At 35.3% G+C, this 13,364-nt stretch overlaps 1 protein-coding gene and 1 non-coding gene across 4 annotated transcripts in view; one reads left to right on the top strand and one right to left on the bottom strand.

Moving 5' to 3' along the window:
* Window positions 1-13,364, top strand: part of DACH2 (dachshund family transcription factor 2) — a 761,757-nt gene that overhangs the window by 466,537 nt on the left and 281,856 nt on the right. The window lies entirely within an intron of this gene.
* On the bottom strand, window positions 6,557-6,663 carry LOC118934499 (U6 spliceosomal RNA). Its single transcript, XR_005033499.2, has one exon. It is a non-coding gene; the product is annotated as a U6 spliceosomal RNA (small nuclear RNA).

Here is a 13,364-nt window from a genome sequence, read left to right on the forward strand (position 1 = left end):
TTCAGTCATGATATCTCCTGAAACTGAAGTATTATATAAAAGCTAAACAATGCCAAATGGATTTGGCTGAGATCAAAAGCCAAAACTATTTCTTTTCTTTCATCTTCAGTGTTCCATTTCCTAGGAGTATGACCTTAGTCAAACATCTATGAAAGTTAGCTTTTGATCTCAACCCCCTTTTGGGGTAAAAAAATTGTCAATCTTTAAATTTTTCTTCTACAGACAATCACTGTATTGTGTGTTAATGTTCCAGTAGTGTGTGAGTAAATAGGATTCTCTGATATATGTGATAGAAAACTGTTAATGGGACAATCATTTTTGTGTCAGAGACAAGAATCAAAAGGAAGCATTCTTCAGAAGCTATTAACTGGAAAAAAATCCCCCCAGGTCAGTGGAAACATGTTAACTGGTCAGTCTGCTGCCTTTTTAGGTCCTTTGATGAAAATGCCTTGTAATTTGATAACAGGTAGCTGCTCATCTGTAATGTATGTTCCCTCATCAGTCATAGCTACTCTATGATTAATAAGGGGCACTTTTTCCTACATAGATATTAAAAAAATGTTTTAAAAATATCTCAAAACCACCAGGAAGGATTATATATTTTTCATTCTTCCTTTTTCATCTAATAAGTAATCTATAGGGAAATTTTCATGGTATATTATATACATGAGTCATGACAACACATGATAATTAGTTGAATTAAAAAGAAAAATGTGGTGTTGATGCCAGTAAATTTAAGTGAGTATTGTTTACCCATATGTATGACTACATTCTAAGTACTGAAGACGTATATATCACCTTGTTTAAACCTCTGTTCTATAGAACAATAAATTCATGAGACATACATTTTCAAGTACTGCCTATCTGCAAGACAATATTCTAGATTTTGCTGTGAGTACAAAACTGAGTAAGACAAAGTCAGCACCCTGCAGCAGCCTACACAGCTTTCATTTTAGGTGGGAAAGTGAGGCCTGCTTATAGACATAATCATGATAAAAGGCAGAAAGTGATAAATATGTTCATATAAATATGCCAATGTAAAGTTGCTATGGGAAAGTTCAAAGAATAAATTATTTCCAGTTGTGGGAATTAAAGAAACCTTTTTGGAGTTGATGGCATTTTTGCTGTGCTTTAAAGATTGATTAGGCTGCAGTTAGCAAGACAGAGTTAAAAGCGTTCCAGGCAAAAGAGAAAATCTGCAAAGATGTGAAGATGAGCTAGTACTGAGTTTGTACGGCTAACAGAGTATCAGTCTGGTTAGAGTAGTGGGTATATGATGGAAAAGAGTAGGAGCTCTGTCTGTAAAGATGGGTGGGAGGCAGATTGTGAGAGGTTGTAAATATCAGATAAGAGTACTGGACTTTATTCAATAGGCAGTGGTGAGCCACGAAACATTTTGTGCATGTTAGGAATGTGAAAAAACTGCTGTTTATGTACATATCACTGAAAAGAGAGTATGGGATAGACTGGCAGGTAGAATTAGAGGATAGAATTAGAGGGAGGGAGATCACTTAGGAAGTTCCCCAAGTAGTCTCACTGAGAAGTAATGTAGATCTTAAAAAGGTGATTCTGAAGTTCTTAGTTCATTTTATAGAGTCATGATATCCCTTTTAGATGCTTAATGTATGAGTTTGAAATAATACTATTTAAAATCAACTTTTGAAAATTAACATTGTGTTAAAAATTAGTGCTAGCATGGATTCAAACTAAAGAGTAGGGCACACTTTATCTATACAATTTGATTATTTCATGTGGAACTTTCAAAATTTCTTATGCTCCCAATTCAACTGCAACCAGCCAGAGCAAATACATATTTTTTAAATGCTCCTAAGATACATGGTAATTGTTAGAAAGTAGCACATATAACTTAAGGAAGATCCCATGTTCTTTAAAAAAGTAGAGACTAATAACAGGTTAAGAGAGAGTTTAATTTGAGAGTTGGGGTTTCATTACTAGGCTCACCAACAGAAGGAATGGTGGTATAGATCACCTTAAAATTATGAAAGTATACCTTGAAAGGTTTACTTTGACTCAGGAAAGCCCATGATTTATGCCAATCTGTTTGTACAAATAACTACAGTCTTTATGGAAACTCATCCTTCCAACAATATGAAAAACCTAAGAGAATGACAAAGGAAAAGAAACAAATCAATTGAAGAGAAAGGGAATAAATGGAACATAGTTTGGTGAACTGGAATTGGAGATGATGTTTCTGTTCTCATTTTGTTGGTTCTGGACATACTATCTTATTCATAGAAACAGTAGCCATGGAAATTCACAAAGCCACAAAAGATGGAGTCCCTTGTCTCATCATCAAGATGGTATAGTGTTCTTATCATTGTGCTGGGCCATTCCATCCTCATCTATCTCCCAGCTGTTTATGTTTATCTCTAGCTATAGCAGTTTTGAGGTCAGACATATTATTACCAACATGTTTGGAATTCTGACTGAAAAAAGCATTAGGAAAGAGATAAATTTCTTTATGGCTTCTGTTTCATTTGATCCATTTGAGTTAATGTTCCCCTTTAGCAACCTCAAGCTATTGATTGCAAGTAGAGAAAATGGTTTTGTATCTCTTTCTGAATTTATTGTTAATAGGACTGTGACATAATTCAGAAAACCAGAAAGCATGTGCCACCTTATAAATCATCCAGTAGGCCCCAGCTCCATGCAGAATCCTTTTTATTGGGTGTGAATGTTTGTGTGAGTTTATCTCATCTATGAATGATCTGACCTAGTTATTTAATTTAGAATTAATTCTATTATCTAAGCACTAACTCATATGTATCAGATAATAAAACTTTGAGCAGGATGGTTAGGAGTCAGAATTCTCCTGTGCACTTACCTATTCTGCTGTGAAATGAAATACTGGATGCCTGTAGTTCAAACATGTCATCTTAGTGTCTTAAGTGAGGATAATATTCTCCACATCAATTTTAGCAGTAAATCATGCCCATTTGATATTTTTAAATGTTGGATGACAGTACGTCATAATTCCTAAACCTTGGCTATCCTAGGAATGATACTGCTCTTGAAGAAAGTCAGGTCTATGTAAAGTAAAACTGCATATGATGTAGAAGAATTCTTGGCCGTGCTGTTCTGGCAGCCAGGTCTTTCTGGTCCTAGAAATTTAGAGAGTATAGTTTTAATATGAAAATAACAACACTAAAAGTTTGATTATATTTGATCATTAAAAATGCAATAGGCTAGTGAATTTCAAAGTAACAATAGACTTGAATTAATCACACTGTATTTTATCAGGTAAAGAAACATAAGCTTTGAAAAATAATCTTGCCAGTTACCTTGTGTCCACTGAAGACCCGAGAATAAGAGCCAGGTTCTCGTATCTATTTACTTGCCCTTGTAATTCATATAACAAAGGTTCCTGTTGTTGGTTGTTTTAGGTAACTTTGAGCTAATTATACATTCTAATGGCCAATGGAGACATGATTATCAATATTTATATCTCAAAGCTTACAGCAACATGTACATGTAATTAAGTTGGATTATTATTATTTTAGTGGGCATAGTTGAGACTGTCTTCCTTATCTCTTGTGTTCTATAGTTTTGGAATTAGTCTCTTAACATTTTAGATTTAAAAGAACTAGCATTCACATTTCCTTGAATATTATACAAAGGGAAGCCTCTGATATGTGACTGTAAGTTTATTCATACATTTACATCAATACACCTATGGTTAACTTCATGTGCTTCCTAAATTGAGAATAAGACAAGTGGTGATGCAAAATTTTCACATAATTATGTTCAATATAAAATATTGCTTTGATTTCTAAAACAGATGCTTGACATATACTGCTTCAGTAAGTATATGCATAAGCTGATTATGAAGAATTGCCCCATCAGAAAGTGAAAGAGAAAAACAAAGGCAGAAATATCAGCATTTTTGGTGTTTGAGTCTCTGTCTCTGCCCACTTCTCCTGCTTGTTATAATATCTTGGCAGGAAGGTCAGGCAGAATGTGTGATCATGGCGATAATGCAAAATAGAACTACTGCTAGAGAATCATGCATAATTACTAGTGTTGGGAAAATAACCCTTTTTCTTCTTCCTGGTGGCCCCCCTTCCCAACATTTGGATATTCGGCAGTCATCCACTGGGTCCCATCATACACCCATTATAATGTCAGGCACCAAGGAATGCAAAGGCTAATAACAAAACAGTTTCTTCCAGTAAGTAGCTTTTAGCCTAGGCAAAGAAGACATGATTAATGTCTAAAATTAATAAACAACAATTCAATAAGTTATCTTCAAAGTAATGTATTCCATAACATTGGATTGAATCTCAGTTTTTTTACAGTGTTTTTAGAGCAGTTTCAGGTTTACAATAAAGTTGAGAAGAAGATAACAGATATTTACCATATATCCCCTGCCTCCACATATGCATAGCCTCCCCCATTATCAATATCATTTAGCAGAATGGTACATTTGTTACTAAGGATGAACCTACATTAATACATCATTGTAACCCAAAGTTTATAGTTTCCCTTAGGGTTCACTCACAGTGTTGTACATTCTATGGGCTTGGACAAATACATAATAACATATCTTCATCATTATAATATCATGCAGAGTATTTTCACTGTTCTAAAAATGCTGTGCTCTGCCTATTAATTTCCTCCTCCCACTCATCCCTGACAATCACTGATATATTTATTGTTTCCATAGTTTTGCCTTTTCTAGAATATCAGATAGTTGGAATCATACAGTATGTAGCCACTTCAGATTAGCTTCTTTCATTTAGCAATATGCATTTCAGGTTCCGCCATGTCTTTTCAGAACTTCCTAGCTCATTTCTTTTTAGCACTGAATAATATTCCATTGTCTGGATGTACTTTAGTGTATTTTATTTAACCTACTGAAAGACATCTTGGTTGCTTTCTTGAACTTCATTTTAAAGACAAGAAAATTTATGCTAAGAGTGCCACAGATAGTGATATAACGAAATATAGATGAATTCAGTTTTAATGTCCAGCTATTCTGCTTCCTCATACAGTATTCTTTATATCATAATTTGGTCCAGTATATAACTGTCCTTGCAGTTTCCTCAGATCCTTCCTGATGTTATGATTTATATCTCTGTTAATCATAAATATGCAGATTATCCTTACAATGAAGAATTCTTTTGACCAATCAACATTTCTAGATGTTTTGCTGGATTTTTTGGTATTCATTTAAGTAGTATATAAATATTTAGACAGCAACATGCATTTATGTTAAATAAAAATAACAAAGAATCTTTGTAGTAGCTCTCTGGGCAACAGAGCATAGAAGTATTTGAGAACTATACCTGAAAGAGTGGAGGATTGATTGCACAGTTGATTCTTTGGCTCTTATATGGCATACCCAAAGGAAGACAAGCTACTTAAAAGCCATGAGTGGCAGTGATCTTCAGGAAGCCAATTACCTTTCTGAAAGGTGGTTTGTATTGATGTTTAATATTCTCCTAGTGGCAGTTTGATACATTTTAACGAACACAAAATGCATTTGAATTTCCATTAGCTGCTACACAGAAGTTAGCACTACAGCTTAATTTTAGGCCAGAGTAGATTGAGGCTAATTTCCTATTGTATTTCTAAAGGGAAATGGATAGCAAAATTTCCTCCTGAATTTACTTTCTAAACAAAATATATTTTATTTTATCTAATTTTGAAATGTAGTGCTGTTTTTCCAGACAGGCAGAACTGGCTTTCCAAAATATGAGTCTTAGAGCTGCAGTGAGCAGACCAAAACCATTTGGAGACAATGAAACTTCACAGAAATTACCAATCACTTTTTTATATTAATACCCTCAGTGAAAAGTCTTAAGTATATCTTCCTAATCATCTTCTGATTCCTTGAAATGCATATTTGAAAAGTACATTTAGGGAATTGAATTTCCTTTCCAATCTGGAAGCTATCTTAAGGCAAACTTGACTTTTTTATGTTTTAGAACTTGGCTAGATTTTTCTCTTTCTCTCTTATCAATGTTGTTAGTGCTAATTTGCTCTCTTTCTCTCATTTCTATGTATCGGTGATATCTGCTACTGAGCAATACTAAATCACTTTGGGATTCACTTTGATGAATTGCTGTTATTATTGATTTACAAATCAAAAGTGAATTGAGTTAATGTGTCAGTATCTATTTTTCAGCTTTCTTCTAAGAATGTGACTCTTCCATGGCTGGCTGTTTCTATAAAGTTATATATAATTCAGATGCTGTTTATTTTATTGTACACATTCTTGCTGGCACCATTGTTACAGTCAAGGACATTTCAAAATATAAATTAAATTTGCTTAATATATTTGAACTGAAACTTGAACACTGCAAGTATGGAAGAAAAATAACCACAAATTAGGCAGTAAATCAGAACCTAATAATCTTTTCCTTCTTTTGTATGCTTGTTATCAGTGTTTGAATACAGGAGATCACTGACTTGACCAAATATGTTTTCTTCTGTTGTGATAAAATGTACATAGCATAAAATGTACTGTTTTAACCATTTCTAGTATACAATTTAGTGGCATTAAGTACATTTGCAATGTTTTCCAAACATCACCAAAAACATGGAATGCTTCGCAAGTTTGCATTTTATCATTATGCAGGGACAATTGTAATTTTCTCCTTAATGTTTTAATTTTAGCATATGTGCTACTGAAATGAACACCCAAATATATTTTAAAGTATCCAGAATGTCTTTGAGAATAAGAATAGGGAAAGATAAAATAAGCTGACTAGCAGAATAGTATTCAAACTCATTTTTGTGTGTGAACTGTTAGCTTTAAAATTTTTATCTGGCTTATCCGATTTGATAGGTGTCTAGAAAGCTGTATTTCAGAAATTTGAGGAGTTAGACTTACAATGAGATTTGATGGGCATGCCACTGATGGCTTCAAAATCATAGACCAATAGGAGGTCAGGGCTGAAGGCCTAAGAAATCATCTTGACATATCTAGTAACATTCTACAGACATGCTCAAATAAGGTACCAAGGGAGGTGTTATAACCTACTAGAAGGTATATGTACTATTAGAAGTGTTCATATAACTCACATTTTCATAAACAAATGGTCTATTGAGAGGTGCTAGCATGATAATCATATTAGTGACTATGTTTAAAAACCTGGAACATTTCCAATTTAAAATGATATCACCAAAGACAAATCTAACTTATTATTACTTAGTGAGAATAGTTGACTTTATGTAAACTATGAGGATTCCTGATACTTATAAATATAGATTAAATTCAAACACCGAAGAAAATAGTGTTTAAGTAGTTGAATTTAAGCTTGCAATCCCAGTTTAAAAAATGATTTACAGCAACATTTCTCAAACTATGTTCAATGAAGTATTAGTGTCTTTAGAGCCATAAACAGGTATTCCTATAAAAGTGTTCCATTATCCAATACATTTAGAAACTGTAGTGTGCTCTATTTTAAAAGAATATCATAATAAATATTAGCATATTATAAGCAATGAAAAAATCTACAGTAAAGAAACCTGGAGCTAAAGTACCTGGATTTAAACCCCAACTTCAAAGTTTATTAGCTATGTGACCTTATTCACTTTCTGTGACTCAGTTTCCTTATTGGAAAAATGGAAATAGTAATGGTACTTCCCTCTTACGTTTTTGTCAATGTTAAGTAAGCAAATATGTGAAGAACTTACAACAATGTGTGACATAAGTGCTTTATAACATTTTTTATCTTCAACCCACTGTTGCCTAAATTGGCTGTGGAACTCTTCTTACCTTTTCCCACTCTTTTTTTTTTTGTGAGTGCATCTCTCATTTATTGATCAAATGGTTGTTAACAACAATAAAATTCTGTATAGGGGAATCAATGCTCAATGCAAAATGATTAATCCACCCCAAGCCTAATTTTCGTCAGTCTCCAATCTTCTGAAGCATAACAAACAAGTTCTTACATGGAGAACAAATTCTTACATAGTGTATAAGTTCTTAAATGGTGAACAGTACAAGGGCAGTCATCACAGAAACTTTCGGTTTTGCTCATGCATTATGAAATATAAACAATCAGTTCAAATATGAATAATCATTTGATTTTTATACTTGATTTATATGTAGATACACATTTCTCTCTTTATTATTATTATTTTTAATAAAATGCTGAAGTGGTAGGTAGATGCAAGATAAAGGTAGAAAACATAGTTTAGTGTTGTAAGAGAGCAAATGTAGATGATCAGGTGTGTGCCTGTAGACTATGTGTTAATCCAAGCTAGACAAGGGCAATAAAACATCCACGGATGCAGAAGATTTCTCTCAAAACAGGGGGGGTGAGGTTCTAAGCATCACCTCTGTTGATCCCCAATTTCTCACCTGATGGCCCCCCTGCGACTGTGCCTGTCTTAGGTGCCTTGTTCCTCCCTTGAGGAATCTTACCCATCTCTGGCTAACCAGTCAACTTCTGGGGCCATACAGGGAAATGTAAAGTTGGTAAGTGAGAGAGAAGCCATATTGATTGAAAAGGTTAGCTTTTTACTTCTTTCCACATTTATGCCCTGTAGCTTCTATGCCCTGCATTTGTCTTGAGGTATCTTTACCACTTGGAGGAATTATGATACTAAGTAAATTCGATATGAGGCACGAATTCTATTTAAGGGTTGTAATAAGGAAGGAAGAAGAAAAGCTATAGAGGAAGCAGACAGAAGAAAACTTGGGAAGATTGATTATTTCCTTGACATATCTTCTTGTAGAGTAACTTCAGCATGTATAGGTTTTAAACTACTAGTTAAATTTCACACACACATTAACATAGTAGGAGTACAGTTACATAACCAAAGCAGACCTATAATTACCAGCCATCTCTAGTGAAACCAAGAAAACCAGTTAGGCACCTTAGGCATTTGTGAAAACTTATCTATGATATGGTGGATATTGTCCAACTAAATTTGAACAGTCTGAGAGAAATCAGACAAGTTAAAACAACCCATTCCTGGGGACTGTTCACATCCCATATGTTCTTTTAACAGTAGATAGTCTGTAGTTGTAAGATTTTGGAGTCCTACAATTTGCACTTCTCCTAATTCTTGGTTGAGTTCCAACAGTATAGATCCAGTCAAATTCGTTGTTTTACTGTACGCACAGGCCAGCTTAGATATCCCCTTCCTCATTCCTATTGCATGTCATGGAACCGGTGGGATGAGTGCCTCTACAGCTGTAGCAACGCGTGGATCTTTGTTGGGGTTTTTTGATGAACATCTTCTGGTATGAGTCTTCCAGAGAGTGCTGATGTTGGAAGATCTTCATATCATACCTAGTTCATTTTCTGGGTAGCCAAATTAGACTTTGATCCGGTATCATTAATCTACACTTACATGACAAATATTATGTTTACTAGGCTCTCCCCTATACCAGGTACCCTCTATAAACCCCTTTACAGTCACTGTCCATCAGCATAGCAAAATGTTGTAGAATCACTACTTGTCTTCTCTGTGTTGTACAGCCCTCCCCTTTCTCCCACACCCCATGCATGCTAATCTTAATACGCACCTTCTTCTTCCCCCCCTTATCCCTCCCTACCCACCCATCCTCCCCAGTCCCTTTCCCTTTGGTACCTGTTAGTCCATTCTTGAGTTCTGTGATTCTGTTTCTGTTTTGTTCTTTCAGTTTTCCTTTGTTCTTATATTCCACAGATGAGTGAAATCATTTGGTATTTCTCTTTCTCTGCTTGGCTTGTTTCACTGAGCATAATACCATTCAGCTCCATCCATGTTGCTGCAAATGGTTGGATTTGCCCTTTTCTTATGGCTGAGTAGTATTCCATTGTGTATATGTACCACATCTTCTTTATCCATTCATCTATCGATGGACATTTAGGTTGCTTCCAATTCTTGGCTATTGTAAATAGTGCTGCGATAAACATAGGGGTGCATTGGTCTTTCTCAAACTTGATTGCTGCATTCTTAGGGTAAATTCCTAGGAGTGGAATTCCTGGGTCAAATGGTATGTCTGTTTTGAGCATTTTGATGTACCTCCATACTGCTTTCCACAATGGTTGAACAAGTTTACATTCCCACCAGCAGTGTAGGAGGGTTCCCCTTTCTCCACAGCCTCGCCGACATTTGTTGTTGTTTGTCTTTTGGATGGCAGCCATCCTTACTGGTGTGAGGTGATACCTCATTGTAGTTTTACTTTGCATTTCTCTGATAATTAGCGATGTGGAGCATCTTTTCATGTGTCTGTTGGCCATCTGTATTTCTTTTTTGGAGAACTGTCTGTTCAGTTCCTCTGCCCATTTTTTATTTCGGTTTTTTGTTTTTTGTTTGTTGAGGCATGTGAGCTCTTTATATATGCTGGACGTCAAGCCTTTATCGGATCTGCCATTTACAAATGTATTGTTCCATACTGTAGGGTTCCTTTTTGTTCTATTGATGGTGTCTTTTGCTGTACAGAAGCTTTTCAGCTCAATATAGTCCCACTTGTTCATTTTTGCTGTTGTTTTGCTTGCCTGGGGAGATATGTTCAAGAAGAGGTCACTCATGTTTATGTCTAAGAGGATGTTGCCTATGTTTTTTTCCAAGAGATTAATGGTTTCATGACTTACATTCAGGTCTTTGATCCATTTTGAGTTTACTTTTGTATATGGGGTTAGACAATGGTCCAGTTTCATTCTCCTACATGTAGCTGTCCAGTTTTGCCAGCACCATTTGCTGAAGAGACTGTCATTTTGCCATTGTATGTCCATGGCTCCTTTATCAAATATTAATTGACCTTATATGTCTGGATTAATGTCTGGATTCTCTACTCTGTTCCATTGCTCTGTGGCTCTGTTCTTGTGCCAGTACCAAATTGTCTTGATTACTATGGCTTTATACTAGAGCTTGAAGTTGGGGAGTGAGATCCCCCCTACTTTATTCCTCTTTCTCAGGATTGCTTTGGCTATTCGGGATCTTTGGTGTTTCCATATGAATTTTTGAATTATTTGTTCCAGTTCATTAAAGAATGTTGCTGGTAGTTTCATAGGGATTGCATCAAATCTGTATATTGCCTTGGGCAGGATGGCCATTTTGACGATATTAATTCTTCCTTTCTATGAGCATGGGATGAGTTTCCATCTGTCAGTGTCCCCTTTAATTTTTCTTAAGAGTGACTTGTAGTTTTCAGAGTATAAGTCTTTCACTTCTTTGGTTAGGTTTATTCCTAAGTATTTTATTCTTTTTGATGCAATTGTTAATGGAGTTGTTTTCCTGATTTCTCTTTTTGTTGGTTCATTGTTAGTGTATAGGAAAGCCACATATTTCTGTTTGTTAATTTTGTATCCTGCAACTTTGCTTTATTACGATATCAGTTCTAGTAGTTTTGGGATGGAGTCTTTAGGATTTTTTATGTACAGTATCATGTCATCTGCAAATAGTGACAGTTTAACTTCTTCTTTACTAATCTGGATTCCTTGTATTTCTTTGTTTTGTCTGATTGCCGTGGCTAGGACCTCCAGTTCTATGTTAAATAACAGTGGGGAGAGTGGGCATACCAGTCTAGTTTCCGATCTCAGATGAAAAGCTTTCAGCTTCTCTCTGTTCAATATAATGTTGGCTGTGGATTTATCATAAATGTCCTTTATTATGTTGAGGTACTTGCCCTCTATTCCTATTCTGCTGAGAGTTTTTATCATGAATGGATGTTGAACTTTGTCAAATGCATTTTCAGCATCTATGGAGATGATCATGTGGTTTTTGTCTTTCTTTTTGTTGATGTGGTGGATGATGTTGATGGACTTTCAAATTTTGTGCCATCCTTGCATCCCTGGAATGAATCCCACCATGGCATGGTGTACGATCCTTTTGATGCATTTTTGAATTCGGTTTGCTAATATTTTGTTGAGTATTTTTGCATCTACGTTCATCAGGGATATTGGTCTGTAGTTTTCTTTTTTATTGGTGTCTTTGTGTTGTTTTGGCATGAGAGTGATGTTGGCTTCATAGAATGAGTTTGGAAGTATCCCCTCCTCTTCTATTTTTTGGAAAACTTTAAGGAGAATGGGTATTATGTCTTCCCTGTTTGTTTGATAAAATTCCGAGGTGAATCCATCTGGCCCTGCGGTTTCGTTCTTTGATAGTTTTTTGATTACTGCTTCAATTTCGTTGCTGGTAATTGGTCTGTTTCGATTTTCTGTTTCTTTCTGTGTCATTCTTAGAAGGTTGTATTTTTCTAGGAAGTTGTCCATTTCTCCTAGGTTTCCCAGCTTGTTGGCATATAGGTTTTCATAGTAGTCTCTAATAATTCTTTGTATTTCTGTGGGGTCTGTCGTGATTTTTCGTTTCCCGTTTCTGATACTGTTGATTTGTGTTGACTCTCTTTTCCTCTTAATAAGTCTGGCTAGAGGCATGTCTATTTTCTTTATTTTCTCAAAGAACCAGCTCTTGGTTTCATTGATTTTTGCTATTGTTTTATTCTTCTCAATTTTATTTATTTCTTCTCTGATCTTTATTATGTCCCTCCTTCTGCTGACCTTAGGCCTCGTTTGTTCTTCTTTTTCCAATTTCGATAATTGTGACATTAGACCATTCATTTGAGATTGTTCTATCTTTTTAAAATATGCGTGGATTGCTATATACTTTTCTCTTAAGACTGCTTTTGCTCTGTCCCACAGTAGTTGGGGCTTTGTGTTGTTGTTGTCGTTTGTTGTCATATATTGCTAAATCTCGATTTTGATTTGGTCATTGATCCATTGATTATTTAGGAGCGTATTGTTAAGCCTCCATGTGTTTGTGAGCCTTTTTGCTTTCTTTGTACAGTTTATTTCTAGTTTTATGCCTTTGTGGTCTTAAAAGTTGGTTGGTAGGGTTTCAATCTTTTGGAATTTACTGAGGCTCATTTTGTGTCCTAGTATGTGGTCTATTCTGGAGAATATTCCATGTGCACTTGAGAAGAATGTGTATCCTGTTGTTTTGGATGTAGAGTTCTGTAGATGTCTATTCGATCCATCTGTTCCAGTGTGTTGTTCAGTGTCTCTGTGTCCTTACTTATTTTCTATCTGGTGGATCTATCCTTTGGAGTGAGTGGTGTGTTGAATTCTCCTAGAATGAGTGCATTGCATTCTATTTCCTCCTTTAGTTCTGTTAGTATTTGTTTCAGATTTTTTGGTGCTCCTGTTTTGGGTGCATATATATTTATAATGGTTTTATCCTCTTGTTGGACTCAGCCCTTTATCATTATGTAATGTCCTTCTTTGTCTTTTGTTTCTTTCTTTATTTTGATGTCTGTTTTGTCTGATACCAGAATTGCAACACGTGCTTTCTTCTCTCTGTTGTTTGCATGAAATATATTTTTCCATCCCTTGACTTTTAGTCTGTTGATGTGTTTGAGTTTGAGGTGAGTCTCTTGTAAGCAGCATATGGATGGATCTTGC

The sequence above is a fragment of the Manis pentadactyla genome, chromosome X (assembly GCF_030020395.1).
Source record: "Manis pentadactyla isolate mManPen7 chromosome X, mManPen7.hap1, whole genome shotgun sequence".
Lineage (NCBI taxonomy): Eukaryota > Metazoa > Chordata > Mammalia > Pholidota > Manidae > Manis > Manis pentadactyla.